At 42.1% G+C, this 13,001-nt stretch overlaps 1 protein-coding gene across 1 annotated transcript in view; it reads right to left on the minus strand.

Annotated features, from left to right (window-relative positions):
• The window catches only part of LOC120927438 (cyclic AMP receptor-like protein A), a 712,728-nt gene that overhangs the window by 261,715 nt on the left and 438,012 nt on the right, over window positions 1-13,001 (minus strand). The gene's annotated exons all lie outside the window — the stretch shown is intronic.

A 13,001-nucleotide genomic window follows, 5' to 3' on the forward strand; every position in this document is an offset into this window, starting at 1 on the left:
CAGTGTGATGCTTTGGGCAATGTTCTGCTGGGAAGCCTTAGGTCCTGCCATTCATTTGGATGTTACTTAGACAAGTACCACCTATCTAAATATTGTTGCTGACCTTCTTGTGAAAAAAAATATATTGTTGTTGACCAAGTACACCGCTTCACGAAAGGGGTATTTCCTGATGGCAGTGGCTTCTTTCAGCAGGATAATGTGCCCTGCCACACTGCAAAAATGGTTCAAGAATTATTTAGGAAAACAATGTTGATGTGTTAACATGGGCTCCAAATTCTCCAAATCCTTATTCATTAAAGCAGGGGTTCACCCTAAAAAAAAATTCTAACATTGCATGGAGCCGACCTATGAGACCCACACTATGCTGTTGTTTTTTTTTTTTGGCGTACATATCATTTTAGGGCTATTTTCACCCCCGGCTTCCCCGCAGGAGTGGCGTTCCTAATCACAGGCTATGACTGACGTGCTTCCGACCGGCGCATACTGCGCGTCACGAGTTGCCGAAAGAAGCCGAACGTCAATGCGCAGGCGTCGTATAGAGCCGCACCGGCGTTTGGCTTCTTTCAGCAACTCGTGACGCGCAGTATGCGCCGGTCGGAAGCACGTCAATCACAGCCTGTGATTAGGAACGCCCACTCCCACAGGAAAGCCGGGGGTGAAAATAGCCCTAAAATGATATGTACGCCAAAAAGAAAAAAAAAAACAACAGCATAGTGTCAGTCTCATAGGTCGGCTCCATGCAATGTTAGAATTTTTTTTTTAGGGTGAACCCTCGCTTTAAGCATCTATGGGATGTGCTGGAAAAAAAAAATTCGGATCCATGGAAACCACACCTTACAATTTACAGGACTTAAAATAATCTACTACTGACAGCTTGGTGCCAAATACCACAGTATACCATTTTTATATTGGCATCCATGCTGCGACGAGTCAGAGCTGTTTTGGTGGCAGAAGTGGGACCTACTCAATATTAGGTGGGTCATCATAATGTTATGGCTGATCAATGTATTCTACTCTAAATTTTACTTGGAAATAAAGACAAATGGCCAAGCAAAGTATTAGCTCACTGTTTGTAAGGGTTCAATGGAACTCACAGGTAACATTAAATAATATCTAAACCCAAAAGCAAAAATGGATTACATTGCAGTTTACCAATCCTTAAATGTGCTGGCTGCATTCTTTTTTTAGTCATTATTTTATTTTCACCTGGTGATACGGCCAGTAGGTCTGTTACTTTTCAGTCTCCTTTATCAGACCAAGCTGTCCAGAAAAACTGGCAGTTAGGGGGTTAAGACAGACCATGTAATCTGACAAGGTGGTTACAATTATTAGCCTTTATTCATTTTATGCAAACCTTTAACCTTTTGCCGACCGCGCGATAGCAAAAGTACTGCTACAGCGCAGTCGAGTTGTTCTGGGAGGACGTCCCTGGGACGTCCTTGTGCACTTCCTTGTCTTGCGCGCTCCCTGAGGCGCGCTCGCGGAAGTGTCCGTGCTCGCCGGGTCCACGAGACCCGGTGCAACACAGATCACGGTGAAGAGCCAATGATAGCGGCTCCTCACCACCTGATCGCTCCCTCCAATGAGGGAGCGATCAAAAAGTAAACAAAAAAAGGTCACCCTAAGTTCTTCTTCTCTTCCCTCCTCACACCGATACAGCGTGTGAGGAGAGAAGTCATTTTACAAGTAAATGACATTTGATCTTGTGCCCAGCAGTGCTTAGCAGTGCCCAGCACTGCCACACAGTGCCACTACAGTACCCATCTGTGCCCCTACAGTACCCATCTGTGCCCCTACAGTACCCATCTGTGCCACTAGAGACCCCACCAGTGCCACTACAGTCCCCATCAGTGCCACCTCTGCCACTTCAGTGCCCATTGGTGCTGCTAGTGTCCGTCAGTGCTCCATCAGTACCGCACTAGTGGCACTACAGTGCTCATCAGTGCTGCCAGTGTCCGTCAGTGCTCCATCAGTGCCACTACCGTGCCCAGTGCCACTACAGTGCTCATCGGTGCTGCCAGTGTCCATCAGTGCCACACCAGTGCCCAGTGCCACTACAGTGCTCATCAGTGCCCATCGGTGCCACCAGTGCCAATCAGTGCACCACAGTGCCACTACAGTGCTCATCAGTGCTCCATCAGTGCCACTACCGTGCCCAGTGCCACTACAGTGCTCATCTGTGCCACACCAGTGCTCATTGATGCCACCAGTGCCCATCAGTGCCGCCAGTGTCTGTCAGTGCACCATCAGTGCCACACCAAATTTATGAAGAAAAATTCATTATTTGCAATATTTTATAATAGAAATTAAGAAAAATTCTTTTTTTTTACAAAATTTTCAGTCTTTTTCATTTATAGCACAAAAAATAAAAAACCCAGAGGTAATCAAATACCACCAAAAGAAAGCTCTATTTGTGGGGAAAAAAAGGACGAAAATTTCATATAGGTACAGTGTTGCATGACTGAGTAATTGTCATTCAAAATGTGTGAACACCGAAAGATGAAAATTTGTCTGGTTAGGAAGGGGGTTTAAGTGCCTAGTGGTCAAGAGGTTAATCCCAAAACGAAAATAAAAAATAAAACAACTGTTGCTGTAACTGCCTAAAAAGTGGTTGTTAGTTGAGTCCATATTCTGTAGGACAGACCGACATAAACACGGGCAGAATGTCGGCTGGTATTTTTTGTACTGGCAAATGTTTCCCAACATTCTGCCTGTGTGTACGGGGCTTTAGAATTCTGCCAGTTTTCCTCCTTGTATATCCAGTATCGTATTGTCCTGCTCATTATTTGGTACTGTATTACTCAGCTATTCCCTGATTTTATCTTGCGTGTATATTTATATTTAATTTTTTTTTCGTGTAATGGTTGTTGTTTGGTTTGGTTGCATTACTCGCATTATGTCTGTTGCCATGTTATTTGCTATGTTCATTAAAATACAATGCAAATATTACCTCACCAAAATTCCTTAAACAACTTACTTGTGTGATTACTAACCACCAAGTTAGAAGCATTCAATAGTACAATGAATATTTGGATATACACTTTGGATAATACTTAATTTTAAAATAGCTGTTTTTTTTCTATTGTTGTAGAATTGTGTTAATAATAAAGATGTAAATATTTTTTTACCCTGTAATTTCTGTGCCTAAAAAGTCCATCTTTTCATTGCAAATGTCCTTCTATGAAATATTAGGATGTGGCATAGTGTACTTAATTTGTGTCCACAGTACCACACTGTGGTGTCACTCTGCATTAGTGAATAGTCTAACTGATTAGAAGCATTCAACACCTCATAAAGCATTCAGAATATTCCTTTCCCCTACAGATTACGGAACTGAGAAGTTCAGCACCTCTCTAAACATGAACAATTGCATTGTGTGGCCATTTGTGGAGCAGGGCAGTGGAAGTTCACTGCAGACACCTTCAGTACGCCTCCCACCCACCCTATCATAACAACTTATATGCCCAGGTCTATTGGTATCTTAAATTGTCTCTTAGACAGGTCAAAAATGGCTAAATCAAATGACTGCCATTTAAAGTGTTAAACCTATTAACTTTTAATATATTAGAAGAAGCATCTTTCTTGTTGGTTCTTGTCAGTTTAAAGACATCAGCTGATTTGCCTACTGAGACACACAAAAACGTAACAGGTTTACCTATAAAAGTTTTTGACAAAATATGACATATGAGAGTATGTATACTAAGGGCATTGACATCATGAACCACAATGTACTGCTATCGACTTATCCTTTTATACTAGGTTTGACAAACTACACGTAAGATAAAATGTAAAGTGCAGCGCAAAAAAATATATATATATATATATATATATAGGCCCGGATTCACAAAGCACTTACGCCGACGTATCTCGAGATACGCCACGTAAGTGTAAGTATGCGCCGTCATATCTATGCGCCGTGCCCATAAATTGATATACGCCTGAAAATAGGCTTCATCCGACTGACGTAACTTTCCTAAGCCGGCGTATCGTGGGCGCATATTTACGCTGGCCGCAAGTGGCGCTCCCATTGATTTCCTATTCAAATATGGAAATGAGGGAGATACGTCGATTCATGAACGTACTTGCGCCCAGCGCATAATATACGCGGTTTGCGTAAGTCGTACGTCCGGCGTAAAGTTATTCTCCATATATGAGGCACAAATCATGCTAAGGTATGGACCAGGGAACACAGCCGTCGTATTTTACGTCGTTTACGTAAGACCTGAATAGGGCTGGATGTAGGTTACGTTCACGTCGTAGGCAGTGATCCGTCGTATCTTAGGGAGTAGTTCCGACGTGATTCTGAGCATGCGCACTGGGATACGTCCACGGGACGGCGCATGCACCGTTAGTTTTAAGTACTTGTATAGCACTCGGCCCATCATTTGCATGGGGTCATGCCTCATTAGCATGGCTCACGCCCACTTCCACCTACGACGGCTTACGCAGAGGGAACCCAGCGCAGTTTGGGAGGCAAGTGCTTTGTGAATTCGGTGCTTGCCTCTCTGAGCGACGTCGGTGTAGCGTATATTAGATACGCTACGCCGGCATAAATATGCGCCAATGTATGTGAATCCGGGCCATAGTGAACAAAATACCAATGATGCAATATATCCAAACTAGTGAAAAAGTCCAAATAAAGTGAAATAAAGTCCAAAAATTGTGTGACAACAAATTCCAGAAGAATTCCACCAGGTGACAAAAAACATAAATAATTGGTGATCCCTCCACCTCTGATAAGGTTGGCTACTCTCACCTTAAGGCATGGACTCCTGTATTACCAGGTAGTCATGCAAGCAGAAATCAATACCGCAGATAAAACCAGGTAACGTATATTCAAGGGGTATGAATACTTTTTCAAAGCACTGTATACCAGAAAGTCATGGAGGAGTGTCAGAAAGCTCCTCCCCCACTGCCCTCCTTTGGTAACAAACATCAGTATTTGTATTACATGCTGCCGTTTTAAGTTTTACATGCGAGTAGCTCGTGTTTATACTCTAATAAACTTTAGTATTATCAAACAGTGAGCACTTAGATCCTCTTCATTTTCTGTTCTATGGTCCGATATTTCTGCCAATCTATGAGGATTCTGACAAGAAAATACGTTACCTGGTTTTATCTGCGGTATTGATTTCTGCTTGCATGACTACCTGGTAATACAGGAGTCCATGCCTTAAGGTGAGAGTAGCCAACCTTATCAGAGGTGGAGGGATCCCCAATTATTTATGTTTTTTGTCACCTGGTGGAATTCTTCTGGAATTTGTTGTCACTCAATTTTTTGACTTTATTTTACTTTATTTGGACTTTTTCACTAGTTTGGATATATTGCATCATTGGTATTTTGTACACTATTTATATATTTTTGCGCTGCACTTTACATTTTATCTTACGTATATATTGGATTGTTGTGAATTTTTCTTCAGTGTTCAGCTTGCATTATAAGGGGGGTTATCATTAGTATTATTTTTAGTTTGTTTTTTTTGCGCTGATTGCACCCTTTTTCTTCTATAGGTTTGACAAACTGCTTGATAAAAAAGGTGCCACTCTTCTCATAATTTCTTCCTAATATAGCCTCTTTCTGCTCTTGCCTCTGCTCTTCCTTATGTATTTTACCTTGTTGTCCTGTGTTGTTTGCTCCCTTTGTTTAGTGGCAGAAGAAAAAAAGATAGGGCCAGATCCACAAATCGCGGGCGCAACGTAACTTTTTCGATTTAAGATACACCGCCGCAATTTTTCCAAGTTAGTGCCCGATCCACAAAGCACTTACCTGGAAATTTGCGGCGGTGTATCCTAAATCCGGCCGGCGCAGGGCGGGCCAATTTAAATGGGGCGAGTCCCATTTAAATTAGGCGCGCTCCCGCGCCGGACCTACTGCGCATGCTCCGTTTCCAAACTCCCGCCGTGCTTTGCGCGCCGTGACGTCATTTTTTCGAACGGCGACGCGCGTTGCGTAATTCCGTATTCCCGTACGGCTTACACAAACGACGTTGATTTTTAAATTTCGACGCGGGAACGACGGCAATAAACTTGCTGACTAAAGTTAGGGCTGGAAAAAAAAAGTGTAAATTTGCGACGGGAAACTATACTAGCGGCGACGTAGCGAACGCGAAAAACCGTCGTGGATCGCCGTAACTCCTAATTTGCATACCCGGCGCTGGTTTACGACGCAAAATCCCCCCAGCGGCGGCAGCGGTACTGCATCCTAAGATCCGACAGTGTAAAACTATTACACCTGACGGATCTTCTACCTATCTATGCGAAACTGATTCTATGGATCAGTCGCATAGATAGAAACAGGGATACGACGGCATATCAGCAGATACACCGTCGTATCCCTTTTGTGGATCTGGCCCATACTGACTAAATGCATTTTAGCCAGACTGGTTCCATATAGAACACTGTGTTACAAAACCTAGAAGTGAATGGTCCAATTAATATGCCAAGCGACTTTGCCATTAGCCCAAAGAAATCTTTCTCCATATTTATTTGGTCATGAAGGCCTAAGATAGTATAGTCATTAAAGGCTTAATATATACAGTAAAAGAGCAACTAAAACTGTAAAAACTATGTTGGGAGTATTTGAACAACTATAAGATCTATGCTGGGAGAATCAGATACTGTATTACGGTTTAGAATTAGAAGTTTGGTTTCAGCCATATCTTCAATTTAAAATAATTACAAGTGATCAATTGCTATCTACAAAAAGCTCAAGAACTACTATAACTGCTATCATTGCTATAGAAACTGAGAAAAACAAGTCAAGTCACAAATGTGAACTTTCAAAGATAGCAAGTACCAAATAATCTTCTCCAAACAATCATGTGTATAGAAACTCATACAGGTACAGTATGTTCTTGCATCTGGGTAACAGAATAATCTCTTATAGCAGATAAAAAAAAAAAAAACCTTATTCGCGGTACTGAGCCTAATGCTTTGTGGGCATGTCTGATTAAATAAAACACTCAACTTCATCTTTCATTTCAGAACTTTTAACGCCTTTATTTATTTCTGTAATTTTTACCCTAGAATGCACATTTCCACCAAGAGAAAATCGAGTTTCAAACCATTACCAAGACAAAATCAGTTACAAATCAAAACTTAGTGGTACAGGATTATAAAGAGGTGTGAAACTTCAGTTGGGTTTTGTATTTATACAGTTTGGCTGTTATGCGGGACACACATTCGGGCAATTTTCTGTCACTCTCATCTATCTTTTAGTCCAAAAAAACAAATAGATTAAAGGCTAAGTTTACCATTCTTATCTAAATTCCAGCTTCTTTATGTTCCAATATACAATTAATGTACCTCTGTTGCAGAAAATAAAAAGCTAACCCTATAGTCTAGAACAGGAATAACCTCAGCCTCGGTTTTCCTCTATAAAAAAAAACTCTGCCATTCCTCCATGACTTTCTGGTATACAGTGCTTTGAAAAAGTAGTCATACCCCTTGATATTTTCCACATTTGTCATGTTAAACCCAAAAAAGTAAATGTATTTTATTGGGATTTACACAAAGTGGCACATAATTGTGAAGTGGAAGGAAAATGATAAATGGTTTTTAATTTTGTTTTACAAAAATGTGAAAAGTGTGGCGTGCATTTGTATTCAGACCCCACCCCCAGAGTCAATACTTTGTAGAACCACCTTTCCCTGCAATTACAGCTGAAAGTCTTTTTGGGGATGTCTCTACCAGCTTTAAACATCTAGAGAGTAAGATTTTTGCCCATTCTTCTTTGTAAAATAGCTCAAGTTCTATCAGATTGTATGGAGAGCATCTGTGAACAGCAATTTTCAAGTCTTGTCTCAATTGAATTTAAGTCTGGACTTCGACTGGGCCATTCTAACACATGAATGTGTTTTAATCTAAACCATTCCATTGTAGCTCCGGCTGTATGTTTAGGGTTGTTGGCCTGCTGGAAGGTGAATTTCCGCCCCAGTCCCTGCTGAAGAAAAGCATACCCACAACATGATGCTGCCACCACCCTGTTTCACGGTGGGTATGGTGTGTTCAGGGTGATGTGCAGTGTTAGTTTTCTGTCACACATAGCGTTTTGCTTTTAGGCCAAAAAGTTACATTTTGGTCTCCTCTGACCAGTGCTTCTTATGGCTTTCTTCCTACCACTCTTCCATAAAGGCCATATTTGTGGAGTGCATGACTAATAGTTGTCCTGTGGACAGATTTTCCCACCAGTGCTGTGAATCTCTGCAGCTCCTCCTGAGTTACCATGGACTTCTTGGCTGCTTCTCTGATGAATTTTCTCCTTGCCCAGCCTGTGAGTTTAGGTAGACGGCCATGTCTTGGTAGGTTTGTAGTTCTGCCATACTCTTTCCATTTTCAGATGATGGATTAAACAGTGCTCCGTGAGATGTTCAAAGCTTGGGATATTTTCTTTATAACCTAATCCTGCTTTAAACGTCTGCACAACTTTGTCCCTGACCTGTTTGGTGTATTCCTTGACCTTAATGATGCGGTTTGTTCATTAAGGTTCTCTAATAAACCTATAAGGGCTTTACAGAACAGCTGTATTTATAGTGAGATTAAATTACACACAGGTAATTTACTAATTAGGTGACTTTTAAAGGCAATTGATTTCACTAAATCTTAGTTAGGGGTATCAGAGTAAAGGGGGCTGAATACAAATGCACGCCACACTTTTCACATATTTATTTGTAAAAAAAAATTAAAACCATTTATTTTCATTCCACTTCACAATTATGTGCCACATTGTGTTGGTCTATTACATAAAATCCCAATAAAATACATTTACGTTTTTGGTTGTAACATGACAAAATGTGGAAAATTTCAAGGAATATGAATACTTTTTCAAGGCACTGTAGATCCTACAGAACGCAAAAACGTTTAGTAGTGAGAGGAAGTACTTTAGTACTAGTTGCTGACCTCACTGACCACTTGACCCTAGAAAGGTTTACCCCTTCATGACCATTCCATTTTTTGCGATACGACACTGCGTTACTTTAACTGACAATTATTTAGGTACAGTGGTCATGGTCGTGCGACACTGTACCCAAATAACAAATTTGTACTTTTCCCCCCACAAATAGAGCTTTATTTAATCACCTCTGCGGTTTTTAACTTTTGCGCTATAAAGAAAAAAACATTCTGGTATATAACATACCCAAAAAATAAAAAATATCAAATGTATTCATCAATTTAGGCCAATATGTATTCTGCTACATATTTTTGGTTAAAAAAATTCCAATAAGCATATATTGATTGATTTGCGCAAAAGTTATAGCGTCTACAAGCTATGGGATATTTAAAAAAAAGAAATGGAATAGTAATGGGGGCGATCAGCGACTTATGGAACTATGGTATTGCGGTGGACAAATTGGACACCTGACACTTTTTGGGGACCAGAGACACTAATACAGGGATTAGTGCTAAAAAAAAATGCACTGTCACTATACTAGGTACATGATCTGGTGCAGAGCAGCCGCCCTGCCACAGTGTATCTGCAGTGAGCAGTCATTAAGTGGTTAAAACACACCCTGCACCTGTCCTCCCCTCAAGAGATTGCTCCAGTCCACCTCTATACTTGCTTCTCAAATGCAATCATTGTCAGTGAGCACTGTTCTCTCTTAATATAAAGCCAGTGTCTTCCTCTACTGATTTATAGTTTTGTATCCCTCCTTCTCCTTAGATAGATCATTAAATTGACAGAGTGTGTACACTGAAGCAGGAGAAGCACTTAATTCTGCACTCCTGTGAGCCGTATTCAGCCGACAAGGGGCTAAAGTTCACTTTAAACTGACGTCATCTCATCAGTCCAGGCTCTAGAGAGAGCCCGACTTTAATATTGGGATCCACCCAAATGCCTGAGCGGCAGCTGGCTCAGTCACTCAGCCAGCCGCTCCTGATCCCTCAACAGCCGATCGCTTCAGTGAGTACTGGAGGGACAGAGCAGAGAGCAACAGAATGACAGTCACTGGCTCTCTGCTTAGTGAAAACCGAGAACTGAGATATCAGAAGTCTTTGATTGCTTAGCTCTCGATCTTAGAGGTGTCGAGGATAAATACAGAAACGCACCAATGCTGCATCCACCAGGGTGAGTATAAATGTTTATTGTTTTAAATTCCCATACTTCTCTTTTAAAATGGTAAAAAATGTGCACAGAACTGTCCCAGAGTGTGAATTCTCAAATTCACTGTCAGTACCTGTCAGTGTTAAATGGTTTGTCTCAATCCCCTAACTGCCTTGTTTGCTGGATAGTTTGGTCTGTTAAAAAAGTTGTAAAATAACAGATTTGCTGGCCAGATCACTATATAAAAGGGGGAAAAAAAGGCTAAAAAAACAAAAAATGCAACCACCACATCTAAGAATAGGTATTAGACAGTAGACCAATAATAAATTGAATCTATGAATACAAGGTAGAATATAGAGAGGTGTAAAGGGGTACAGGATGAGTTGGTAACAGAGATGGAAGCAGCCGGGAGTAGGCAAAGCTTAGCAAAGATTAGGGATTCTATTAGATAAGGTGTAAAAGCTGATTTGAATTTGTACCCATTAGTTTTTTTTCGCCTTATGTGTCATGTCTTGGGGGTTCATGTTTGTATGTGTAAGGTATTAGTGCTATATGCTTTTTTGTAATGTATACAAAATATATTATATTTAAATACAAGAATTGGTATGGTGCAATACAGTAAATTTTTGTTTTTGGGCTAAATACTAATTTATTGTTGACCTCAATTTATTTACTAAGATCTTAGCAATTGTATGCATCCGCCTTCAACAAGTCTCTCATCCAGATCACGTAGGGTTTGTCCCAATAAAGAGGCCAAGGAAATTAACATCGGGGTCTGAAACCTAATCCATCCGTCATACATCAGAAAAAACCTGACCATGCTTTTTTTGACCTATACCTAAAGGGTTTTTGATCCGGTAAATAGGACATTACTAAATAGCCACCTTACACCATATAGGCCTAGATGGGAATATGGAGAAATACAGTAAAGCCATCTATTCTTTCCCCACTGCAACATAAACGATTCCCTTTGAGATAGAACCACACAGGGCTGTCCCATCACGCTCCTGATTTTCATATTTTCCCTGGAACCCCCTTTCCCCTGTGTACTAACAGAACAAATTCTAACATTAACCCTTTTATCACATCTGTTGGTTGCAACGAAGGGGCATTACACAAGCACCCGGGACTGGTGCTGCTGGGTAGGGTCGAGGGAGACAAGCCATCTCCTGTTACAGACCTAGAAGAAATGTGTATTATGTTACTTCCAGGTTTACATGTCACTTTCCCCAACCAGTATAGGCGGGAAAGAAACTAATACAGTGCAATCTGTTTTATTGGAGGGCAGGTGAGACATCGTGGGTCTTTTAAATTTCTGATGTCTCATTAAAGGGAACCTAGGGGACTTTTTCCCCCTTAAAAGTGATTATAAACTATTTTTTGTTTCTTTTAAATAACAAACAGGTTTACAGTTACCTGCTCTGTACAATGGAATTGCATAGAGCGGCCTGAATTTCCTCGTCTTGGGTCTCCTAACGGCACTCTCTGCTTCTCTTCTTCTCGGTGTGCCACCATAGGAAGCTGTTTCCTATCATTGTAAACCTGTGGACTCAATCCCGAGCCACACTACCTTTGTCCATAGACACAGAGGGCCAGATCCACAAAGCAGATGCGCCGACTTAACTCGAGATACGCGGCGTAATTGAAATTTACACCGCGTGTATTTTTGCGCCTGATCCTCAAAACGAGATACGCCTTAAAACCAGGTTTTTCCGTCCTACCTAAAATACTTACACCGGCGCTTCTTCGCACGCAAAATACGATAGACACGCCGCTGTTTTGATAGGCAAAGGTGCAAATGAGGGAGATAAGGCGATCCACAAAATTAAGTGTGTGCGGCGTAGATTACACCCTGTGCGCTTCTGTTAGTTTCATGGTGTAAAATTACACTTTATAAAAGCAGCCCTAATTTTACACCTGCCGTGTAAATGTCAGCTAAAGCAACACCAATAAGGAAGAGCTGAGCACACACACTTGCAGGACAACAATCTGTCTGCCAACATGCCAGGGGCATCCATGTGCATAGCTAGACTAGTGACTTTAGTAACCGAGGGTACCCCCTCTTCTGAGGGAACAGCAGTCAGGAGACGCCTCGCAGAATGCATCTTTGCACAGTAAACACACACATTAATCATGGCACAATGAGAATGCATGAATGCACACCCACTGTGGTCCCTAGCACAGACACATCACATGCACATCTAATTGGATTAGATCCAAGTACCCCCCAATGGTACTTGGGAGCAGTAATGCCCCGCCACGGCTCCAATTATGTCACTGTGCATTCTCACACCATTCATGGACCTGGGATCACTTCTCCCTGGTCCTGGGGATCCCTACTCCACCAAAACTGAGGGTGACACCCTTATTTAATCAGGAATGCCACCCCCACATTCACACATCATTCACACACATTAAACAAATCATAAGTACAGTATACAAAACAAAATCATAAAAATAAAAAAACAAAAGTACCCTGCAAAATTAACGGCGGCGGCGATGCCTGGGCCGGCCACGGGCACGGTCAACCAGAGGAGCCTCCTGGGGGGGTGTGAGCAGGGGAAGGAGGATCTTCATGGGGGGGTGTGAGCAGGGGAAGGAGGATCATCCTGGGGGGGTGGGTGAGCACGGGAAGGAGGAGCCTCCCCTGGTGACTGTCCTCCTGCTGGCCTGCCCTCCAAGGCCACTGCTATCCTGGTCAGACAGTTTGTGAGGACAGCCGTATTGGCCTGGCCAGCCCGGGTATTGTCCTGGACAGCCTGGGTCAGGGCAGTCACCTCCTGGGCCACGCCTGTTGTGGCGGTCTGCAGGTCACACAAGCATGTGATGACCGCCAAGGAGTTTGTGGCCCCATCAGTGATTGACTCCCTCATTGCACCCACGCTGACCTCCATCTTGCTCAGAGTCTCTTTTATCCGAGCCAGATTACGGGTCTACCGGCCATTGTCCCTCTGCAGAC

The sequence above is a fragment of the Rana temporaria genome, chromosome 2, assembly GCF_905171775.1.
Source record: "Rana temporaria chromosome 2, aRanTem1.1, whole genome shotgun sequence".
Classification (NCBI taxonomy): domain Eukaryota; kingdom Metazoa; phylum Chordata; class Amphibia; order Anura; family Ranidae; genus Rana; species Rana temporaria.